Raw genomic sequence first — 25,079 nt, forward strand, 5'->3', positions numbered from 1 at the left:
TCACTGGGGGTTTATGATCAAAGTGTGCCATATAGGCAAGGAGCCTGCCGGCCCTCTCACCATGCTCATACGTGCGCTGCTTGCTAAAGAAAATACCCCGACGCGCTTTTTCAAGGTGTAGTTGGTCCGTCAGCCTGGCCTGTAGGTGCAGCCGGGAAGCATTAGTCTCCGTCGGGTCAGTCCGGAAGGTCTGCTCAAGGGCATTGAGCTGCTCCTCCGCCTGGCGGATTAGCAGTTTAGATGAGGCCTTGTGTCTATTAATGCGCGAGGAAAGGATCATGCGAGCGTGGAGTTTGAACGCCTCCCATACAGGTCCCGCCGAGGCGGAGCCGTCATTAGTGCGGAAGAAGCGATCCCACTCAGACCTGATAGATTCCAGGTCGGGAAGAACACTCAACCAGAATGGGTTCAGACGCCAACTCTGGATCGCAGGGGGCGACGGGAGCCTCAACTTGACCCAATACGGGGAGTGATCAGAGAGTGTCCTAGTGTCAAAGCCTACGTCGAGAAGGTGAGGGAGAAGGGAGGGGGCTACAAGGATAAGATCTATACGGGGCATTACCACACGGGAAGGGGTGAAGCAGGAGAATCCTAGTTGTGTCGGATGCCTGTGTCGCCAGGTGTCAGTTAGGGCAAATTCAGTTAGAAACCTACCAAACCTGGTGGTCCCCGGTAGGGGGCGCGCAGGGGCATTTGGGCCTAGTCTATCAAGGGATGGGGAGATGACCATGTTGAAGTCGCCTGCCCATATGGCGGGCACTGACGGGTGTAGAGCCATGAAGGCCACCCCCCACTTCAAACTGGAAAGGGGGAGGGACATAAAAGGCAAGGAGAAGCACCTCGAGGCCTCTGAGCGTGGCATGCAAAAATAGATAGCGACCCTGGGGATCAGATTGCAACGTGTGGAGCTGAAACTGTTGTGATCTGGCTACAAGCACCGCAACCCCCCGGGAGTTAGAGGTGTGGGGGGCCTGGTAAACCCAACCCACCCAGGCTTTTTTGAGGCACAACTGCTTTTGACCCGCTAGGTGCGTCTCTACTAAAATGGAAACATCAGCATGCTGGGACTTTAGATGAGAAAGGACTGCCGACCGTTTAACCCGGTCACCCAGGCCACGGACGTTCCAGGTTACTATCTTAAGGGATGCCATGGGTAAGTATAGTGGCGGAAGGAGCATATCCGCCCCCTCAATAACGGGGGGCGGCACCTGGTCCAAGGCACCCCAGCACGCCCCGCCCACAGGGGCAGGCACGTACCGTGCAAGCCCGAGGACCGCGTGAAATGACCAGGGGGTGCATGGTGGGGGTCACATGTCCTCCGAGGACCCAATCTGAGCACAACCCGAGGAGACGAAAGACCCACCCTGCATAGGAAGTCCCACATAATCCCAACAAGAGCACAGTAAAACACTCAATAAATTTTGTATGGCACATTGACATTGGTATAGAAAAAAACAAAAAAAAACAAAATGTAGGTAACGATAATGCAAATAACACAAAAAAACACCTCCTGCATGAACACTGGACCGACATAGCAGGCATAACACCCCACCACCCACCAAATGCATGAGGGTAGGGGCCGGCCAGGAAAACTTAAGCTTTGCGATTGCTGTCAGGGGCGAGGGCATTGCCCGAAGTTCAGGGCAACCAACGACCAAACTGAAGAGCATGCACCGGTGCAAAGGGGGTATCCGTTCAAGTGGGATACCGGTGTGGGTGAGTCTCCCGTGACTCACAAAAGGGGAAACAATGTCTGAGGGGAACAAAAGAAGGGGGGGAAAGGCAGTCAAGCGGGATAGACAAGGATAGCAGGGGAAGGGATGGCCCACGGGCTGCGTATCCAACTTACAGTTAGGAGGACTGTGCATCGGAGGTGACGATACCCGATGGAGGTACATAGCTAGTTCAGGATGGGCTGTCAACAAATCGAGCAGGGGTTAAACTGTTAAGCACGGGACGATCCGGCCCCATCACGGCGCTCCAGCCAGGAAAGGACTGCCTGAGGATCTTCAAAGAACTGCGCTCTGCCATCGCACACAACTCGGAGCTGCGTGGGGAAGAGCATCGCATAAGGCAGGTGGTGCACTCGGAGCTGCCGCTTGGCCTCCGTAAAGCGCGCCCTTTTCTTCTGCACCTCCGAGGAAAAATCCGGGTACACTGCGACCATCGTATTGCCGAGGGGGATATTCCCCTTTTCACGGGTAAGTCTAAGGATGGCGTCCCGGTCTCGATAGTTAAGAAGTTTGGCGATGAAGGTCCTCGGAGGTGCACCCTCAGGTGGGGGCTTTGCAGCAAGGCGATGGGCGCGCTCCACGTCGAAAGTGGAGGAGAAGGCCTCCTTGCCAAAAGTTTTAATGAGCAAGTTCTCCAGGTAAGTGGGGGGGTCCACTCCCTCCGACCGCTCGGGGAGCCCCACAAAACGTAGATTGCACCTACGAAGGCGGTTCTCCATGTCGTCTTGCTTGGAGAGTACCGCGTGGAGCTGGTGTTGTAGCTGCTCCACCGTAACCTGAAGCGGGTGCAGGCCATCCTCCACGTGTTCGAGCCTACGCTCCGTCTCCGACACATGTTCCCGCAATTTGTGCATATCATGTCAGATGTGTGAAATGTCGACCTTCAATCCTAGAGGTGAGGGACGTTTGGAAGGCAGCAATAGCCTCCAGGACCCGAGCAGTATCACCAGAGGGACGATCCTCGCCCTCAGGGAGCCTGGCGGCACCATCTTCCTCCCCCAGGTCACGGTCTCCATGGCGGCTTTTGTCAAGTTTAGCGAGGGCTCCAGACTTTTTGGGGGGTGACATAATGCTCCCAAGTAGCAGAGGCAGGATTAGGCAAGCCTGTGGCCGGTTTGCAGGAAAGGTTCCCCCAGGATACGGTTAAAAGGATCAGTCACGAGCGGAGCTCTCACCCAGCACGTCTTACTCCATGCAGCTCCAGACCACGCCCCCGAGCATCTAAGATCTTAACGAGCACAGACCCAGAGATCAATTAAGTCTGTCAGGAAGAGGTGATCACAATCTTAGCCTGGAGGCAATCAGACACCTGTAGGGCTTCATGCTAAATACAGGCTAGTTTACATAGCGTTGGCATAGAGGTTTGCACCAGGAAACCCCTCAATTAAGGGTTGCAAGATAGCATTTTATGCTTCTCATACAGCCCACAGGTGGTTTGTAGCCCAAGCCACAAGAGGTTTTGATTAACTCTTACACACTAATAGATATAGCAGCAGTGCAAGGAGGAAATAATAGGTTGGAACTTGTGGAGATGTTGCACCTAATAAGCAACCCCCTCAAGGATAATATGTTCACTAGGGCAGGGTTTCCCAACTCCAGTCCTCAAGGCACACCAACAGGTCATGTTTTCAGGATTTCCCTCAGATGAAACGGCTGTGGTAATTACTAAGGCAGTGAAACTGATCAAATCACCTGTGCAAAATAATGGAAAGCCTGAAAACATGACCTGTTGGTGTGCCTTGAGTACTGGAGTTGGGAAATACTGCACTAGGGTGCCCCACCCTATGGGTAAAAGTTTAGGAGGCAGGCTTTGAGGGGCTAAAAAAACATCTAAATGCACCATCGTAAGCTACCTGCCAGATTCATAGCAGCTGGCTCTGACCCTTTAGGGATTGATGGGGTGGAAAACACCCTGGATTGAGCCTTGCTCAGCCACCTATATGAAGTTATTCTAGGGGCTTTTGTAATCTCCTCAGTGGCCTATATTGCCTGCAGGAGTCCATCCAGACCCTCTAGGGTGAAGGGGCATCTCCTTAACCATGCATCCTCCTGAATCTGGTTTAACAGGTCTAGATCCAGCTCCCCCTCTGAGCTGTGTTCTGGCCTGGCTTTCCATATCCTCCCTGTCCTCCTTTTCTTCCTCTACCTGGGCTAGAGGGAGTGATTGTAAGGGTGGGGGAAGGGCACTAGGTCTCATTCAGAAGAGGCTTTCCTGGGAGGATGTGCCTTCTCTAGGGATTAGCTCCTCTATGTCGGGACCTTGGGTTACTGACTACCTGGCGGCTTCACGGAAAGTCTTGACTGTTGCTGGCATTTCCATCTGCATAGATAAGACATCTTCTCATGATTGCAGCAGCCCCCTTCCCTGCTAAATTATTAATGTATTTTTAGCAAAAAGGGCTTTGAGTGGGAGTTTATCCTTACAGTACCCACATTTTTATTTTTAGAGGAGCTATGCCCTGTAGCGGCAGGAGGTTGTTTATCTGGGGCCTCCTGGGTTCCGCCGGGGGGATTCTGTAAGACAAGAGATACAACACATATGCATAACATTACTCTGTCTTCCCCTAAGACTGCAGGTTTGTACTGGGGAGGGGAAATGTTAAGGTGAGAAGTGAAATCCAGTTCCTGTTCTGGCTGGCCCCAGGATCTCAGACCCCCCTGAAAGCCAGGACCTCTCCCTCCCTTTCCTCCTCCCTTTCCAAGGGGGGTTTGTACTCACCGATCCCCCGACCTGGATCTGCCTGCATTTGCCTTCCCATCCTCTTGTTCCATGAAGAGGGTGGCTGTGTCCTGGGCTGCTGGTACCGCAAGCCGACCACTTCCACCTCCTTCCACCCCACTCTCCACGCTATCTCCCGGCGTCCTAACACTTCCATGTTGCACTGTTTGCGGCGCCGCCCACTTCCTGTGATGTGATCGTGTTCAGAAAGAGGCTTGGAGCTCAGTGCTTCCTCCTAGGAAAAACCCGGAAGTGAAGAGAGCAGCTTAATGGCGGTGTTTTTGCATCACATCGATGGCTCGCCCTCCCTGCGGCTCAGAGCGCTGGTGCACGCCTGGGGCGACCTGTGAGAAGAACAAAGCCTACAGGTTAGTTCAGCCCTCCCCGGCCTCCCTAAAACCTGTCACAACAGGGGTACCATTAAACCCCCCCCCCCCCCCGGTCTTGAAAACAAAACAAACATGTCGCTGTGTTCAGGAGAAACACAATCAATACTGGGAATCAAGGGGAAGGGTGGGGACTTATAACAAGCTGTCAATTGATTGTGTTTCCTGTGGGGAGGAGCCCTCATCTCTCAGGTGTGCAGAGAAAGTGTGTTTTTCCCCTAAAAAATGCACAAATACTGCGTGAAAAAAAATGCAACACCCACCATTTTAATCTGTACGGTCTTTGCTTTAAAAAATATATAATGTTTGGGGGTTCAAAGTAATTTTCTTGCAAAAAAAAAAATATGTTTTCATTGAAACAGTGTCAGAAAGTGGTTAGAAGAGTGGATGATGTGTGACATAAGATTCTAAATGTTGTGCATAAAATGGCAGGACAGTTAAAAAACCCCTATTTGCTGAGAGGCATGTAGAGTCCATGGAATATTTTATATTTTTACATGTTGCGGCAAAGATAAAAAAAAAATTTCACAAAGTTGTCACTAAATGATATATTGCTCAAACATGCTATTGGCATATGTGGAATTACACCCCAAAATACATTCTGCTGCTTCTCCTGAGTAAGGGGATACCACATGTGTGAGACTTTTTTGGTGCAACACTGTACCCAAATTAAATTATTTTTCCCCCCACAAATAGAGCTTTCTTTTAGTGGTATTTGATCACCTCTGCGGTTCTTATTTGTTGCGCTATAAACCAGTGTGACAAGTTTGAAAAAAAATAGGATTTTTGCATTCACGGTAAAAGGGAAAATTGTATGAAATACTTACCGTAATTTTCCTTTCCTGATGCCAAGACATGGCAGCATACATATGATATAGCTCCACCCCCATATCCACACACAGGACTCAGTTAACTCTCTATAAAAGTCTGACTGAGAGCTACCTCCCCCATTCTCCGTATAAAGCACAAAGATCAGGGGGGGGGGGTTCGTATGCTGCCATGTCTTGGCATCAGGAAAGGAAAATTACGGTAAGTATTTGATACAATTTTCCCTTTTCCTGACGCCAGACATGGCAGCATACATATGATAAATGATGAGCTTTTGAGAGGGAGGGTTTAATGCTGTAAACGTAATCTTTATTTAACAAAAAGACATAGAAGCTTGGATAGAGTTCCTCCCAAACTCTACTGTAGTAAGAGCTGCTGGATCCACCCTGAAGTGTTTTAAGAACATATAATGTGATGACCAGCTAGCCTCTTTGCAGACTGTCTCCAGAGACAACCCTACCTGTGCCGTCCAAGAAGATGACATCACCCTGGTTGAGTGATGAGCTCTAACCACCTCTGGAGAATCCTTCCCGGCTCTACATGCCCAGTGAAAATTTTCACTATTCGGGCCGAGATGGTTCTGGCCGAAGCCCCTTACTCTTTAAAATCTTCATGATTCTGAATGTAAAAGTAGCCCGAGATAGGCTTTGAGGACTTTTGGAATGTCCAATTTGTGCAGATCAGCATCTGATTCAGCCGGGAAGGCTGAAAGTACCCCTTCACTGGAAAGACGAAATATGGATGCCACTCTTTGGAACAAAATGATCCAACGGTCTCAGCACAACCCCGATTTTAAGGAGATCTCCCATAAAGAACAGTGTTCTGTCAGAGTACGATGAGGGTTTGCTAGAAAATTGAGGACTACTGCCAGGTCCCATTCAGGGAACCCATTTCTCTTGGGAGGGCGTAGTCCAAGTACCTCTCTCATTAAGTGATCCATCAGCAGGTTTGCTGCCCATTTCTTTTTGGTAAAAGCCAAGATGGCTGAAATTTGCACCTTTAAAGCGGAGTTCCGGCCACAATTTCACTTTTTTTTTTTTTTCAACCATAAAAGACGTTTTTATTTAAAGATTAGTAAGCATACATGACAGCATGCACAATGTCAGTCAAGGAGAGCGTTCACACACATTCAGGGTACAATACAATAGTGTTCTGGGAGTAGACGTGCCATGCCTATAATCTGTGTTCACCCTATTATCTAAAGAGAACCCACCCAAATATGTTTTCATTTTGTTAGAAGAGCAAACTAGGTGGGTAAAGAATTAGAAGTAAGAAACAACAAAAAGGGACAGTCTGGAGGGGTATAGTAATTAGGGGCTGGGGTTAGAAATCTGCTCGGGATGGACATGGGTCCTCTTTAACCAGGTAGAGGAACATAACTGACGTGCTGAAAAAAACGAAGTTCAATGCTTCCAAGCATGCGTCGACTTGATTCTGAGCATGCGCAGGTTTTTAATCATCCTTTATTTGATTTTAAACAACAAGGAAAACAGAGATTCACGAGTACAATCCAAAGAAAAGAAAAAGGAAAAAGAAACCAAACCCGAGGGGTATTCTTCCAATTTAACCCCCTTTGATCATATATAACAGGAATATCCATTTAATTACCCATGGAAAGAAAACAAACATTTCAAAAAACCATTTCCCCGTCTAATTATTCTTCATTTATAACCAGGGGAAGGAAAAACAAATTACATTTTAAATGTTCTGATCCCTGTTTCTTTCCCCTCCCTCACTCCTCAAAAGTCGGGGCTCTCACCCTGACAGTACCTTTAATATCCCGTTTCGGTTCTGTCCCCTTCATGCGGGAAACCAAAATCCCGCCATGATTGGGACATTTCCCCTGTATCTCCTTGTTTACTTTACTTGACCCCCCCAGTCCCTAACCCCTCCCCAATAACCATTAAACCCAAAAAAAAAAAAAAAAAAAGCAAAGCCCCTGCCTGCCTCCCCCCCCGGACCCCGCAGCAGTCATCCCACCTTCAGTCTACATCCATCAAGGCTTTCCCCTCCTCCGAATATCTGAATATGTTCCATTCCGCCCACGTTTCCAAGTAGACCCTCCGCTTCTGCCTTGAGGTCCATACTAGGTCCTCCATTCTGTTCAAGTTTTCCACTCTATTAAGCCACATCTTAATAGATGGGGCCCTTGTCTGTTTCCACAGCCCTGGAATACAAGCCCGGGCTGCGTTCAGGAGATGGCACACCACTGTTTTCCTGTAGCGCCTCACTGATATTTCCACATCCTGAAGTATGAAAAAAGACCATTCAGTTGGTAGTTGTTCCTTACAAAATCTTTGTGTAATTTCCCGGACCCTACTCCAGTATCCTAGAATCTTAGGACAAGCCCAAAAAATATGCATAAGGGTTCCTCCTTCCCGCCCACACCTCCAACATCTGTCTGTCATGTCTGGAAAACATTTACTCAAAATCTCAGGGGTCCGATACCACTGAGACAAGATTTTATAATTCATCTCTTGTGTCTTTATACACATGGATGTTTCGAAAATATTCCCTATTATCTTAGTTTTTTGATCTTCTGTAAAAGGTCTTCCTAATTCCCGTTCCCACTTATTAAAGAAGGGTAACTGAGAGTCCGCTGATGGAGTATTAAGTAACGCACTAATTCTTGAGAGGGAGTGCCGTAAAGTCCCCTGCCCGCTACAGTACCTCTCGAACATTGTCAGGGTTCGGCAGTACCTAACTGGTGGTTTTAAGGTGTCTAAGAAGTGGTACAATTGTAAGGATCTCCAAAAGTCTAGTTGGTAGGGGGAGTCTTTCCTCTCCATTTCCTGCCTGGGGATCCAAGCGCCCTCCCTCAGGAAATGCGATGCTTGGAACCACCCCTGTTCCATTAGCTTACTAAAGGGGCCATTCAATGACCCTGGTATAAACTGCGGATTTCCCAAAATTGGGAAAAGGGGTGAATCCTCCGTCGATAGTATCCCCCGTACAAATAGCTTGTGTGCCACCCGCAAGGTGCGTCCTATCAGCGGATGTCTTTTCATTTCTGTTGGGAGAGCCCGGTAACACCATGCTGCCCGCTGTAGGATACTACCGCATTGGTCCTGCTCTAGCCCCGGCCATAACTTTTCTCCAGTGTGTCGGCTCCAGTCAATAAGTCGACCCAGTAATGTTGCTTGGTAATATCTAAAAATATCCGGGGCCGCAATTCCTCCGTCCCGTTTAGCCAGTGATATAGTATGAGCCTTAATTCTTGGGCGTTTATTTGCCCAAATAAACTTATTAATAAGAGCTTGTACCTGCCTGAAGAAAGATCTGGGTATTGCTATCGGGAGGGTCTGGAAGAGGTACAGAAATTTGGGTAATATGCTCATTTTAATGATGCTAGATCTCCCCAGCCACGAATGAAACCCCCTATGCCATCCATCCAGGAGGGCCCGTGTTTTGGACAACAAGGGCAGAAAATTAAGCTTAAAAACTTGTGTTAGGTCCGCCGGTATGGAGGTTCCCAAGTATGTAAGGGCAGTGTCAGACCATTTAAATTTTGATTTCAATATCCTTAATTCTCTCCCCGGGATCGCCACTCCCATCGCCTCCGATTTATCATAATTAATCTTGAAATTTGACCATTCACCGTACAGACCTAATTCTTGTTCCAAATTGGGGAGGGATTCACTCGGGCTGGTCAAACTAAACATCATGTCATCAGCATAAGCTGAAATTTTATATTCTGTACCTCTCAGAGACACCCCCTTGATACCTGGGTTCAGGCGGATCCTGCTCAGTAGTGGTTCAACCGTCAGGGCAAATAAGAGCGGTGACAGGGGGCAACCCTGCCTTGTCCCATTTGATAGTTTAAAAGGTGGTGACAGTATACCATTCACTCTCACCTGTGCCGTTGGTTGCGTGTAATTGCTTGTGATCCACTGCAGCATCTTTCTCCCGAACCCCATGTGCCTTAATACTGCAAACATAAATTGCCAATTGATCCGGTCAAATGCTTTCTCTGCATCCGTACCCAAAAAGACACATGGGGTTCGGGTGGTGCCTACCAGATGGATCAAATTCATAGTCTTGACTGTATTGTCTCGGGCTTCCCGCAACTGCACGAATCCCACCTGGTCTTTGTGGACAAGCCCTGGTATGTTCTGCTGTATCCGCCCAGCCAAGATCTTGGCAAAGAGCTTCAGGTCTTCGTTCAACAACGAAATTGGTCTATAACTCCCACATTGGGAGGGGTCCTTTCCTTCTTTAGGAATCACCGCTATCACCGCCTTTAATGACTCGTTATGGAGGGCGCCTATATCCCCTAGGCCATTAAACAAATCTACCATAAATAAACCCAATTCAGGCATAAAAGTTCTGTAATATTGAGTGGTATATCCATCCGGTCCCGGAGCCTTCCCTCCCTTCCCCTTCTTCACTACCTGCTGCAATTCCTCTATTGTAATTGGTTTTTCCATTTCCTGGCTCGTTTCTGGTGTTAAGCTTGGGATACCTGAGGTTGCTATGTAGTTACCCATCTCCGCCTGGTCCTGAGGGTTTGTTTGCAAGTTATATAGGGAGCTGTAGAAATCCCCAAACCTCCCTGCTATCTCTCTGGGCAGCACAATTTTCTCCCCCTCTATACCCTGAATCGTCGGGATGTAGGTTTTGGTCTGTTGTTCTTTTAATGCACTGGCCAATTGTTTCCCACTTTTGTTACCAAATTCGTAGTTCTGCCTTTTGCCGTTTTGAATTGCCCATTTGGCCTTCTGTAAAGTAATTCTGTAATTTGTCTACGTGCCGCCCTTAGATCGCGTTCCAGCACAGGGTTGGGATTATGCTTATGTTTTATCTCCAGATTTGCAATTTCTGTCATGAGAGTTGTTACCCTCAGCTCCCTCTCTCTTTTTATCCTTGCCCCGTGTTTCATTAGAACCCCCCTTATTACCGCCTTGTGGGCTTCCCACACTACCCCCATGTTACAATTTGGGGTCATGTTAGCCTCAAAATACCACCTCAATTCCTTCCGCACGTCCTCTAGTACAACCTCCTCCTGCAATAGGCTTTCGTTCAATCTCCAAGACCCCGTCCCTCCTGACCACGAGTCTCCCAATGTATATTTTAGGACAATTGGTGCATGATCTGTCCACGTGATCTCACCGATTACAACCTCCTTTACAGAGTGTAACTGGTTATGTGGGATAAAATAATAATCTATGCGCGAATAACTCTTGTGCGGAATAGAATAAAAAGAATAGTCTCGCTCCCCTGGGTGCGTCAGTCTCCATACATCTGTCAACCGTGCCTGTTGCAACATCTGCTGGACTCTCCTCCGGGTCCCCCCCATAACGGAAGATCCACCCGAAGATGTATCCAGCTTTGGATCGAGTGGCATATTCAGATCTCCACCCATTATCAACTGTCCTTCCTGGAAGTCTGCCAGTTTATCTAGAAACTTTCTCAGGAAACGGTCTTGGTATGTATTAGGGGAATAAAAGGTGGCAAGAGTTATTACCTTGCCACCTACATTCCCTTTCAGGGCCAAGTATTGGCCCCCCGGGTCTACCAAGGATTCTGTCAATGACCACGGAGTATTGTTGGATATTAAAATAGACACTCCTCCTCTTCTAGCCTCTGGATTTGTCGCATGGTATACCAACGGGAAGGGTCTGCCTGAAAGAAAGGTGGGCCCGCCCGTCCTAAAGTGGGTCTCTTGTACCAGAGCAATATTGCATCCCCTTTTCTTCAAATCTTGTACTAAGATCCTCCTCTTTTCAGGTATGTTTAGACCCTTGGCGTTGATTGATATCACTACCAATGGATCCATGTCTAAAGCCAGATCAGTGCCCACCAGGGGCGCCTCAAGATTCTGTGTATTCCAGCAACCAGGACACCAGGATGAGTCACGCCGCGAGGGTCACGGGGGAGACACACAGGCAGAGGAAGAAAAAAAAAAAAAGGAAAAAACAAAAAAAAAATGAGTATACAAAAGTAAAAAAAACCCAACCCACCCCCCTAATCTAAGCTGGTATCACCTAGCCGTGGGCAGGAGATCTTAAACCCACCCCCCCCAGGGATACCACCAAGCCAAAGCTTTGGACACTCTTAACCCCCTAGACCCTGTGAGTGTTGGCCTAACAGGGGAAGATTGTTTGCGCACGCCTCAGTGAGGGAGCCTCCCCGTCCCCACCCCGCTCCATACATCCACCCCTTCCAATCTGAGAGAAAATTAAAAAAAAAAAAAAAGGAAAAAGGGAGAATTTTTCCCCTTCCCCCCTGTCACCTCCTCTCCCCCTCTCCCTCAATCCCCCCAAAAAAGGGAGGGAGGGGGGTGAAGGGGGGAAGCCCCCCCAAACCCATAGAAACTCCAGGTAGAACTACCCCATCTAATACTAATAACAGTCACTAACTTTGCCTTGTAATGTCCTGTCAAGAAAAGAAAAAAAAAAAAAAAAGAGAAGGGCACATAATGTGCCTCCTAGTGCCCTCCCTCCCCGGGTACTCCCTTCCCCTAGGTTTCTCCAAATTCCTGCTTCACACCTTATATTCAACCTTTAACCTTGGCCCATACTTAGGCCTTACATAACCTTTATTCTCCCTACGTTAGAATGGGAATATTAATAGTTGATACTGATTATAGTTATTCAGTATCCATCCCCTTAATAACCCCCCAATAGTTTAATCCTGGCATCCGTGAGATCCCCCCCTAATAGATCCGAATCATTTACATTTACCAATCCATCAGAATAGGTTCAGGAAGAGTTCAGGATGGGTTCATACTAATTCTACAGTTCCAATCTTACCCCCCACCTCCCTCCCCATCTTTCTCTAATAGACTACCATCCCTAACCCCTTAAAAAGCCCCCCCCCCCCCCCCCCCAAGTGTCCATGTGCTCTTCATGTGCTTTCCTTTACAACCTAGGTCCCAAATAAACTGGGTTAAACAGTGTCCAAACAGAAACAAGAATATTATTTTGTAATACCCCCAAGTGGGAGTGAGGGCAGAGGAGAGCATACAAGCTCGGCCCCCCCCCCCCTCCCCCATCCTATGTGCTGTAATAAGTGAATCCCCCCCCATAATGAGAAACATGGACAGCATGCACTCCTCTCTGCCAACTTACCACCTCAGTGTCTGAAAAAAAAAAGAAAAAAAAGAGATATAGCAAACTACGAAAAGAAAAAGTAAATAAATAAAACGAGCAAATAGACCCCCCACCCCCCCACCCCACCCCTACTACTTACTCCGAGCCTATGTCACTATTTAAGTTACTAATTTCTTAGTATAGGTCGGGGATCACCAGGATGCCAGGAAAACAAGAACGAGAAAAAAAAGGGGGCTCTGCCACTCTACCAGGATTGACACAAAAAGAAAAAAAAAGGAGAATTATGCATATAAAAGGAGAACAGTTCACTTCTGCTGTCCTAACTTAACATCATATGTTTAGGCCTTATTATATATCATTTTTATCATGATATATCCCCGTGTACCCGGTAGTACACCCTCCCCCCGTCTCCCCAGCCCACCCTCCCTCCCTGTGACCCCCAAAAAAAAAAACCCAAACAAAACAAGCCCACTACTATACCTTATACCCCCCTCCCACCTTACCCCACTTACCCCAAACCCCAGAGATTACCAATGTGTTACCCTTACCTTCCCAAAAACCCTAGCTCAGGACTTGAGCAAAACCACCAAAAAAAAAAAAAACACCTTTGACATGACTATATATCATTTGTCTAGATGGCTATCCAAACAGGGCAAGTATATACTTTCCTCAAATTATATCATCTATATACTTTCCTCAAATTATATCATCTATCTTAAACCAATAATAAACCAGGCATTTCATTTTCATACCCTCCCTCCCCCGCTCTCTCGCTCAAAAAAAAAAAAAGAAAAATCAAGGAAAAAAAAAGCCCAGGAGAGGGGGGGGGGGGGGGGGAGGACATCAAAAAGAAAAAAAAAAAGGAAAAGACAAAAAGTTGGTCCAGTTCTACCCCAATTTCCCCCTCCCTCCTCCTCTCAAGATTCAGAATCACTTAACATCTACTGTTCTGGGGTTCAGTTGTAACCAATCGGGGACCGCAAATGGTTCCATCTCCAGGAATGTGTAAAGACCTGGGAGGTCTACCCTTGAGCGAAGCCAAAAAGATACCTGTCCTTTTTTAATAAGCACTGACATCGGGAACCTCCATCTATACGACCCTCCCCAGGCCTTCACCCGATCCAAGACTGGACGGAGCAGCGCTCGTCTGTGAAGGGTAGCATTGGATAAGTCAGGTAAAATCTTCACAGTAGTTCCCTGAAAGTCAATTGGACCGGCCTCCCATGCCCTCCGAAGGATTGCCTCCCTATGTGAAAAATAATGTAGTCTACAAATTACGTCCCGCGGGCGTCTACTGTCCTTTGATTTAGGGCCGAGGGCCCTATGCACTCTGTCCATCTCATAATTTACTAAGGTAGAATCGTTCATCAAGCTCTGCAAAATACCCTTAATAATTTCTTGTAGGTCCTCCTGGTCTGCCGGTTCTGGAACACCCCGAACCCGTATGTTATTGCGTCGGTTCCTATCCTGGAGCTCTTCCAATTGCAGTTGAAGAGAGATCGACACGTCCCTGTGCATGTCTCTCTCGCTCTCTAGCAGCCCCACCCGTGTCTCCAGGGCCTTCAGCCCGGTCTCTCCCACCGATGTACGGGCCTCTAACTCTTGTATTTCACCCCGGACTTGTTCAAAGTCCCTAGTATGTGCCTCTTCCACTTTAATAATCAAGTCAGTAATATCGGCCCTGGTAGGGAGTGCTTGAATCAGGGTCTTCAAAACATCAATCTCACTCTTCAGCCCCCCACCCTCTCGGGGGGGGAGGGGTGCCGAAACCCCCGGTGAGACCGCCGAAGAACGAGGACTCAGTGGCGGAGCCTGTAGAACCTCCATATCTGATCTAATGGACATTTGATACTGAGGTACAGTCCTGTTGAGGGCACCAGTTGTCTGCCCCTTACCGTCCAGTGCCCCGCTCTTACCTTCGGGGAGGCGACCCCCCCCCTGAATCGCCAGGAAGTACCGTTGGATCTCTTGCTGCTCTGCGGGTCTGGATGTGTGAGTTGTTATCTGTGGATGTGCTGCCAAAGCCGCGTTACGTGATGTCCGACTCTCGCGCGGCCTGCCCGGGAGCATCCCTTGTGTTCTCCGCCGCTACTGTCCAATCCCGTAGCAGGGGTTCCCAAAATCCAAGTACTCCCCCTTCTCAGAACCACAGCAGTTATTGTCAAAAACTGACCAAGAGAGACAAAAAAATCTAGTACCAATAGTACTGAGTGTATTAAATGTTCCGTATTGCCCAGTAAATATGTAATTAACTGCCAGCTGACAGGTATGTGCTCAGTCCCCACACCTGCTCTCCGCTCTCCCCAACTCTCCACGTAGACTTCAGGAGCTGTCAGCACTATTTATGCCTGACAGATAGTCTGAATTTCCAGGCAGGCGGGGACCCAGGACAAGCGGGTGTCAGCGGGTAAGCAGCAGCCAGTAGACACGCTGCACTCCAAACCTCTTCACCCGCTGCTATACCCCAACTCCGTCCCGCTCCCCTGACCTGTCAGCTGTTTCGCTGCGGTTGCTGCGGTCACACTCCGCTCTCTCTCCCGACTATCCACGTGTGTAGCGTGAGCGGGGGGGCTGCTCTGCTTCAGCGGCCGCTGCTGCCAGTGTACTGCCCAGGTTACACGATCGGTGATTCACATCCCTCACGCTGTGCTCACGCTGTGCTAAGCAATCATCCACCCGATCCGGTAGCTGGTATGCGATCCCCTTGGCGCCGGTAATTTTAGTCCTGGAGCTACGGAGGACGGGAGCTCACCATCTTACTCCCTCACTCCTCCATGCGCAAGCCACACCCCCCACAATTTCACTTTTTAAATATAAATACCCCTGTAATACACAAGCTTAATGTATTCTAGTAAAGTTAGTCTGTAAACTAAGGTCCGTTTTGTTAGGTTGTTACAGCATTTAGACACTTTATAAAATAGAAATTGACTGAGGCCATCTTAAGTGTGGGCATCATGAAGCCAGACTGTATGACTTCCTGGATTTCAGCCTTGCAGATCTCGCACATGCTCAGTGCTGCACAAGCAGTGTCAGATCAGGTTTCAGCACCTGTGCTGTCCAAGTCACATGATTCTTCGAGACTGGGGAGTGCACAGACTCCTGGAAAGTTACACCCACTACATTCCCAGGAGTCCGTGCAGTGTAGGTTAGGAAGCATTAAGCACCTAGGTGCAGGAAGTGGGAAGATTAACTATTCTGCCTAGCAACAACACTTTGAAGGCATCTAAAAAAAAAAGTTTTTTCGTAAAGGACTAATGACATTTTTTTAAAACTACTGATGTAATGTTATATTTATGGGTGGAACTCCACTTTAAGCAAACTGAGCCCCAAATCCAATTCAGATTGTAGAAAAGACAGAATTTGAGATAAATTTGGGTCACTAGGGTCAAACTGATGTCCAGCTGTAAAGCTTGTGAACCTAATCCATATTCTGGAGTAGATAGCATTGATTGACCCCTTCATAGAACTCCGCAAAGTTCTAATCCCCTCTGGAAAACATCCTAACTCTTGTAACCTCTGCCTTACAATTTCCAGGCTGCTAAGGTTAGTCGTGATGGTTGCCGATGTAGTGCTCCTCATCTCCCTCAGACAAGAGGAGATGAGGAGTCACCGGCAGAGTGATCGGTGTGCACACGCTGATACCCATTGCCAGAGAGACCCATGGTCTGTGAGGCCAGTAAGGAAAACCTGTGATGACTGTCAAATCTCATCAGGAATTTCAGGATTAAAGAAATTGGAGGGAAGGTATAGGCCAGTTGCCCAACATAAGGATTGGTAAAGGCATCTGTTCCCTCCACTAATGGATGAGGGTAGCGTGAGAGGAACCGGTTCCCCTTGTAGTAGGCTGAGGCAAAATAGATCTAGTTGCGGGAACCCTCACTCGTGGATGATCCTTTGGAACACTTTGGGGTGAAGGGACCATTCGTTGGGATCCTTGAATTGTCCGGATAGACAATCCACTTCCAAATTCTGATAACCTTGAAAATTTATGGCCCTCAAATCTGGGAGATATTGCTGGGCCAAAGTCATGATTGATTCCACCTCTCTCAAGAGGGATTGGCTGTGTGTGTCACCTTTGTGACAGGAAGTCAGGTAATTCTGTGGGTGTTGTCACAGACGGAACATACATTTCTGCCTTGTTTAGACGATACACAGATGGTTATTGGGCGTCGGCTACAAATGTGGCCAGGAAGGCTAAGGGCCGTTGGAAGACTCCAGCTGTTCAGAGTGAGGCAATTAAAAGGCCTCTATAACGTAGCCCAGAGGATTACCACTAATGGGCTGCATCACTCCTAAGGCTGTGTGAACAGGAGAAGCAGTGCCAGACAGTCTCCTGATGAGGTGAGGAGACCATTGACTTTTCTGTGTGATAAAAAGTCCAAAGACTATTGTTTGTGCTGTATGAGCAGCACTGTCTATCCAGCGGTCAGGCTGTGTTAGGACTTCATAGATAGGTTCCTGTGTGGAAGGTAGACGCCCAGAGTGGCTAGAGTTTATTTTATGTTTTGATTTTGTTTATGCTGTTTGGATACTTGCAATTGTTTTCCAGCAAGAAGGAAAATAAACCAGAAACTTTGTTTTCAACCGTTTTTGATTGCCAGTCTGTATAAGTTCAGTGTGTGGTGAACCCATCCAAGGGGTCACACACCCCGCTACCGAGCTAACCCCTCACACCTTGTTGCTGTATATAGGACACTGCTGTCGTGTGGTCCAGACGGAGTAGGACTGGCAGACCCTGTATGTGTGGCAGTAAAGTGTTCAATGTCATGAATGCTGGTAGGAGTTCCAGAATATTGGAAACTAGGCCCTGAGTGGGAAATTCCCACCTGCCCTGGATCTTGAGATGCTCGCAGGTGGTTCCCCACCCTGCTGTGCTGGCATCTGTAGCAACAATGATCCATGGCTGCAGCCCTAATAGACTAAGCCATTTAGCAGTTTGTTTTTTATCACCAGAAACTCTGGTGCCTCCGGCTGGAGATCCTGATTGGCTGGGCTAGACAAACTCTTCCATTGCATCAGGAAGCCTTGTTGGAAAACTGAGTTTCCAGTGAGCCCAGAGGATCATCGGAATACAAGAAGCCATTGTCCCGAGAGGACTCATGCACTGGGATGCTGACATCACTGGTGCAGCCAACGCCTGTTGAAACGTCTCCCTGACTTTAGGGAGTTTGAGGTGGCAAAGAAACTGAGGCTGCCTGAGTATTGAATCGGGCCCCTAGGTAGAGCATATTCCTCGTAGGCTCCAGATGGTTTTGTATGCCTGCCCCGCAACTCGAAACTGAGGAACTAACTGTATGATTGAAGGATCGGGGACATGCTGATAGGTATATTGCAAGTCCACCTGAAATCTTCCAGTAACCGGGTTGAATGACCTGGATTTATGGTATGGTGGAGACTCCATCTTGAGTCAATCCGTATAAATTGATTCAGCCTATTGAGGTAGTTCTGGAGGCTGCCGTTTGAACAACAAATAACGGCCTTGCCATTGGTAATGATTAAGCACTAGGGATGAGCTTCGAGTTCGAGTCGAACTCATGTTCGACTCAAACATTGCCTGTTCACCTGTTCGGCGAACAACGAACAATTAGGGGTGTTCGCGGCAAATTCGAAAAGCCGCGAAACACCCTGTTAAAGTCTATGGGAGAAATCTAAAGTGTTTAATTTTAAAGGCTAATATGCAATTTATTGTCCTAAAAAGTGTTTTGGGGGACCTGGGTCCTGTCCCAGGAAACCATGTATCAATGCAAAAAAAGTTTTAAAAACTGACGTTTTTTCAGGAGCAGTGAATTTAATAATGCTAAAGTGAAACACTAAAAGTGTAATATTACTTTAAATTTTATACCTAGGGGGGTGTAAAGTCAGCATGTGAAAAAGCGCATGTTTCCCGTACATAGAACTGTCCCTGCACAAGTGTAATTTCTGAAAGAAAAAAAGGCATTTAAAACCGGCTTTGCGGCTCTAATGAATTGTCGGCTCTGGGCAATTACAGAGATGATTCATTCATAAAGAAAAAAAAATGTGTGGGGTTCCCCCAAATTAAAATTACCAGGCCCTTCAGGTCTGGAATGGATATTTGCGGGAACCCCGCCGTAAAAAAATAAATGACGTAGGGTTCACCGCAAATATCCATACCAGGCCCTTCAGGTCTGGTGTGGATTTTAAGGGGAACTCCACCCCAAATTTAAAAAAAAAATGGCGTGGAGTTCCCCCAAAAATCCACACCAGACCCTTATCCGAGCACGTTAACCTGGCCGGCCGCAGAAAAGAGGGGGGGACAGAGTGCGAGCCCCCCCCTCTCCTGAACCGCCACCAGGCCACATGCCCTCAACATGGGGAGGATGTCCCATGTTGATGGGGACAAGGGCCTCATCCCCACAAACCCTTGCCCGGTGGTTGTGTGGGTCTGCGGGCGGGGGGCTTATCAGAATCTGGAAGAGCCCCTTTAACAAAGGGGGACCCCCCCAGATCATGCCCCCCCTATGTGAATTGGTTAATGGGGGTACATGAACATATTTCTCGTTAGTCAATGGGAAAAAGACGGGCCCGCCGAGTTCCTCGGCGGCTTCCACACTGAACTCGACGAGGAACTCAATGTGTTTGGCACGTCGAGTTCCTCGATCGTGTGTACGGGGCCTAACAGACAAAAGGTGATGGGTGATGATCAATCGAAAAAACAAAACAAGTTGATCAATAAAGTGAAAAATTAAAATAGAATAAAATGGTGGCAAGTGTCTCTGTGTATCAAATTGCAATAAAGCTGTCAAAGAAGAGAACAGAAATAGGGCTAAATGTCCACTATGCAAGATGTATCTAGATGGCAATGAGAGATTTGATCACATCCATAAACGGGCTCCCAGAACTCTCACCTCACTAACGAGTGTCAAAAGCATCCAAGATCTCCTTGCATCATCCACCTCCTCGCAGCCAAAAGCCTTCCCACCTGTCACACTTCACTGGTGCTTCTCCAACCTCTCTAGCTGTCCACAGCCTTCCCTCTATGGAGCTGACACGCACCTCCTCGATAAATCCCTAATAGAAACTCAGTTTTAGGGGAGGGGGAAGAGAGAACAAAGAGCCTCCAATAGTGTGACATGTAAAAAGCAGGGGGACGTTTATTACAGAAAATCCTGCGCTTACATTAATGTTAAAATCAAGTGCAATAATACAAACAGCCAGCGGCTTGTCCTCAGCGCCTGCTTACGTCACTCCAGGTGTACGTCCGTCCACGGCCAATCCCTTCGCGTTACGACACAGTCACGTGTCTTCATCTGGGGAACCTGATTGGTCATGCCATATGTGTATCCATAAAACGGAAGTAGACTCGCGGCCATTTTGTTGTAGTCCACAGCATATAGTATACCGCGGCCATTGTAATGGTTATAAAACCCGTCCAATAGTTACGGTGGTTGGCTAGAAACAAGTGACATTTGATGCTCTACGCAGCGCTCGGGCCGCTGCGGGAGTTTCGTTTCCTGCTATTTGCCATGATGAACAAATGAACTCGCGGGGAATGAAATTTAAATTCCAGAAGGGGGAGAAAGTGCTGTGCTTTGAACCAGACCCTACCAAGGCTAAAGTCTTGTACGATGCCAAGGTTGTTGATGTTGTCGTTGGCAAAGATGACAAGGGCAGAAAAGATCCTAAGTATCTGATCCACTTTAATGGTTGGAATCGAAGCTGGGATAGATGGGCAGCAGAAGACCATGTTCTTCGTGACACTGATGAAAATCGGCGATTACAACGAAAGCTGGCAAGGAAAGCCGTAGCTCGCATGAGAAGGAAGGGAAGAAAGAAGAGGCGGTGCAGATTGCCTGGGGTGGACTCTGTTTTAAAAAGTTTTCCTGCTAATGAAAAAGAAGAAAATGATGAGAATTCACTAAGTAGTTCATCAGAGGACAGGGATGAAGGGACTGATGTAGAAATAAAAAGTGAAGAAAGTGAGTTTGAAGAAAAAGCAGAAATGAAAGAAGAGCATGAAATTCACTCGAAACGGGAAATGGAAGAAAAGAGCATTGTAATAGAACTGTTAAAAAAGAAGCTTGAAGAGGATTGCTACTACATAAATAAACGCAAACGGCTGGGTGAAACTGCCTTGTCAGACCACATTATAACCATTCTGGAATCGTATGTAAAACACTTTGCAATTAATGCAGCTTTTTCAGCTAATGACAGAATAAAGCATCACCAGACTACTTCCAATGTCAACAGAATGTACATTAAATTTCACCAGAGAAAAATTTTGAACTTTGTAAAGAAATGTGGATGGTTCTAAGAATTACCTTTGACTTCACCCTTCCGCTTGTACTTCTGTATCCCTATGAGCAAGCACAGTATAAAAAAGTGACGTCATCGAAATTTTTTCTTCCGATACAAGTCACCAAGTCCTCCACTCCTAAACCCTCCAACTCCTCAATCCACAGATAGCCAAGCTACTACTGGAGAATCCGCCACTCCTAAAGACTGAGAACTGAACCAGATATTTTACAGTCCTTAAGACGTTCAACACGTCACAGTACAAGCTGCGATAGGATGTCGGAAAGTAGTGCTTCTCCACAACCAAAACGTCGCCATGCAGACACTCCAACATCAATGCCAAAATTGATCCTGCATTTGAGAAGAAAACCACCTGTTCACAGTGGTTCATCATCACCAATTACATTAACTCCAAGCAAAGAGGGTAGTTCCGTGTTCTCTGGACTTGAAGGGAGGCGAAACAATGAACTCAATGAGGTGTTGTCTTGGAAACTAATGCCAGAAAATTACCCTCAAAGTGATCAGTCCCCACCTCCATCTTACATATATGGGTCACAACATTTGCTCCGCTTGTTTGTGAAACTTCCAGAAATAATGGGAAAAATGTTCTTTGACGAGAGGAACTTAAAAGTTTTGCTCAAGCACTTTGAACTGTTTCTAAGATTTCTTGCGGAGTATCACGAAGACTTCTTTCCAGAGTCTGCCAATGTGACTGCCTGTGAGGCCAACTATACCACCAAGAACCCTCGTGCCATTTACTGAAAATTCCCATCATTCATCCAGTCTGAACTGCTTGGATGCCCTATCATATTGTTGTATATTTTAGGAAATGCAAATTTGTGGAATGAACTCTAAGAAAAAACATTTATAAATCAACAGACTGGAAAAAAAAAAAAAAAGAAACAAGTGACATTTCACAAACATCCTTGCGGACATAACTAATATCTATTCAAACATCAGAATCGTAAAAACTAGCAGGTAAAATGTATTAAAACCGCCATTAAGGCTGGGTTAAAATATATATTAAAAAATCCGTATCTTATAGCACACCCTAATCCATGAATTGCAATACAGGTGTGGGCTAATATGATTTAATACCTCATATACCCTAAGTATAGTGAATAAATACAATTCCAAAAACAAGTATAGGATAGATGTAGTTCTCGCCTGTACTAGGTTTAATTACTGATTGGCTAAAAATGTATTCCAAAAATAAGGCCATTATAGACTACATGGAATAAGCCAAAACTACAAAGGGACATGTGGTGATCGCACACCTGGTTTGTCGCATGGTCTGGCACTCAGACCACATAGCACCCTCTGCCGCATAGAATATAGACATTAATACCTGCAAAACCCTTAAGTACCATATTTATCGGCGTATACCGCGCACTTTTTTGCCCTTAAAATCAGGGCAAAATCGTGGGTGCGCGATATATGCCGATACCCGCTTCCCGCACTGTGTTTGAACCACTCATATACCGAGCGCAGTACACTTGGGTATAGTCGGGCAGGCTCCGCTCCGCTCGCGGTCACGTCCTGTATGTCCTTTACACGAGAGGAGCCGAGCCTGCCCGAGTATACCCGAGTGTACTGCGCTCGGTATATGTCGGCAGAGTGGTTCAAACACAGCGTGGGAAACAGGGATCGGCTTAAAAACACAGCGGGGAGGACACCACGATGGCCGCAGAAGGACGCCAGACCGGACAAGGCCGCCGATGGACGCCGGGCAAGACACCGAAGAGGGGCATCCAAACTGTAAGTATTTTTTTTCCAGGAATTTTCCTTCTAGGTTGTGGGTGCGCGCTATACGCCGGGGTGCGTTATAGGAACATAAATATGGTAAGATGAAAATATATATTGATACATAATAATCATATAAATATATTAATGTATGTTTGTAGAGGGAGCCATAAATAAAAATGAATCAAAAATTACTTAAAAAGCAGTTGAGATCGAATTCAACATTCATTCCTCCTGGTACAAGTGTCCGCATACTATGTATCCATTTTGACTCTTTTTGGCTAATGGTTCTGACCTTATGACTACCCCTCCAGGATGGATTATATTTTTCAATCCCCCAAAATTGGAGTTGGGTCGGATCCCGATTATGCACACGATCGAAGTGCCTAGAAACATTATGTTTCGGGAAACCCTTAATTATGTTTTGAACATGCTCTTTAATTTTCACCTTCAATGCCCTCTTCGTCCTTCCCACATATTGTAGGTTTCAGCTACATTGTAGTACATATACAACACCCTCAGTGTGGCACCCGATAAAGTCCCTAATTAAATGTGTTTCTCCTGTGTTTGTGGCAACAAACTCTGTTCTTTTCCTTTGAAATCTATGTGACTTCAGACACGCATAACATCCCTTACAGGGAAAGAAACCCTTTCCTGAAAAGAATGTATAACTCGGTTTTGGGGGAGGTTCGACTACTGATTTTACAATTAGATCTCTTAGGCCCCATACACACGATAGAATCCATCCGCTGAAAAATCCCAGCGAATGGGTTTCAGCGGATAGATCCTATGGTGTGTACGTTCCAGCAGATACTTTTCGGCGGATATTTATCCGTCGAATCGCTTTTCAGCAGATCAAATATTTGCTGACATGCTAAACAAATCTATCCGCTGCGTATCTTTCCGACGGACAGATCCGTTGGTTAGTACACAATATCCGCGGATAAAAACCCTGCGCATGCTCAGACAAAATAAGGGGATGGGAGCACTCGTTCAGGTAAAACTCTCGTTTGTTTGTGATATGGCACATTCGTCCTTTTAAATATCTAGTGTGTCGTTTATTGCCTCTTGTTTTTTCGGCGTTCTCTTGCTAGAATAAACCCGTTCTCTTGCTGATGCTATCTATCCAGATGTTGTAACTTTCTTTTTGTCCTCCACATGTCTATGTTTCTGTTTTATTTTTTAATTTAATCTTGTTTCTTTTGTATTTTTTTTTAGTTATTTTTTGTCAAGTTATGTCACCATTGTTTTTTCTTGCACTTTTTTTTTGTTTTTTGTTTTTTGTGCAATTTATGTCACCATTGTTTTTTCTTGCACATTTTTTTTCTCTTTTTTTTGATCAAGTTATGTCACCATTGTTTTTTCTTGCACTTTTTTGTTTTTGTTTTTGTTTTTTGTGCAATTTATGTCACCATTGTTTTTTCTTGCTCATTTTTTTAATTTTTTTTTGTGCAATTTATGTCACCATTGTTTTTTCTTGCACATTTTTTTTCTCTTTTTTTTGGTCAAGTTATGTCACCATTGTTTTTTCTTGCACTTTTTTTTTTTTTTTTTGTTCAATTTATGTCACCATTGTTTTTTCTTGCACATTTTTTTTATTTATTTTTTTGTCAAGTTATGTCACCATTTTATTTTGGCGTGTGTTTTTCCTTTTTTGTTTTACCAAGTTGGTACGCCAAATGTACCCCCCCCCCCCAAGGAGTTGGTGTCCTTTCTAAATGACACATATTGTTTGCTAAAATGTTTCATGCCTAATCACCACAGTATTAAAACACAATAGACAAGGTATTTCAGTAAATCAAATAACCATTTATTTTGGCCATAAACAAAAATAAATTACCTAGAACGGCAGCACTTGATGAGATAGCAACATACATGCAGACTTGTGTTCCAGACTGCATAGGAAACATAGTCAAGGACAAAATGGCAAACCTTGAGGACCACATACCGAGAACTAAAAAGAACAACCACAAAAACAAAAACCAGGAGCAGCAGCAAGTGAGCCAATGGAGCTCAGGCTGTGGTAGTCCAAAAAGACCAAAGTTTTTGGGGGATGAAATGGAAGGCCGGGAATCATCTTCTCCTGTTCCTTGTAACCCTCCTTGCAGCCTGCATTGCAGCAGATCTTCCACGGACCCGTCCACGGCCCCTTGCAGGTGGGGATGATGTGGCAGCAGGAGGAGGTAACAGGTGTTGGGCAGGATGGGCCGGGTCACTGAGCTCGGTCTCATTGGTCAGCCAGCCCTGGTGCATCCATAAAATCACCTGGTTCACCAGGTTCCTGGCATGCCTCTGATCGGCCTCCCCCGCTTCTGACAGTTCATGCGCCACATAGGCACTGTAGGCCTCAGTGGGGTTGAGGGGG

At 46.5% G+C, this 25,079-nt stretch overlaps 1 pseudogene; it reads left to right on the forward strand.

The window, feature by feature from the left end:
* Window positions 1–20,152: 20,152 nt before the first annotated feature.
* LOC120913629 lies at window positions 20,153–21,851 on the forward strand (annotated as a pseudogene).
* The last annotated feature ends 3,228 nt before the right edge of the window (window positions 21,852–25,079 follow it).

Source organism: Rana temporaria, chromosome 1, assembly GCF_905171775.1.
Source record: "Rana temporaria chromosome 1, aRanTem1.1, whole genome shotgun sequence".
In the NCBI taxonomy this organism is placed as follows: domain Eukaryota; kingdom Metazoa; phylum Chordata; class Amphibia; order Anura; family Ranidae; genus Rana; species Rana temporaria.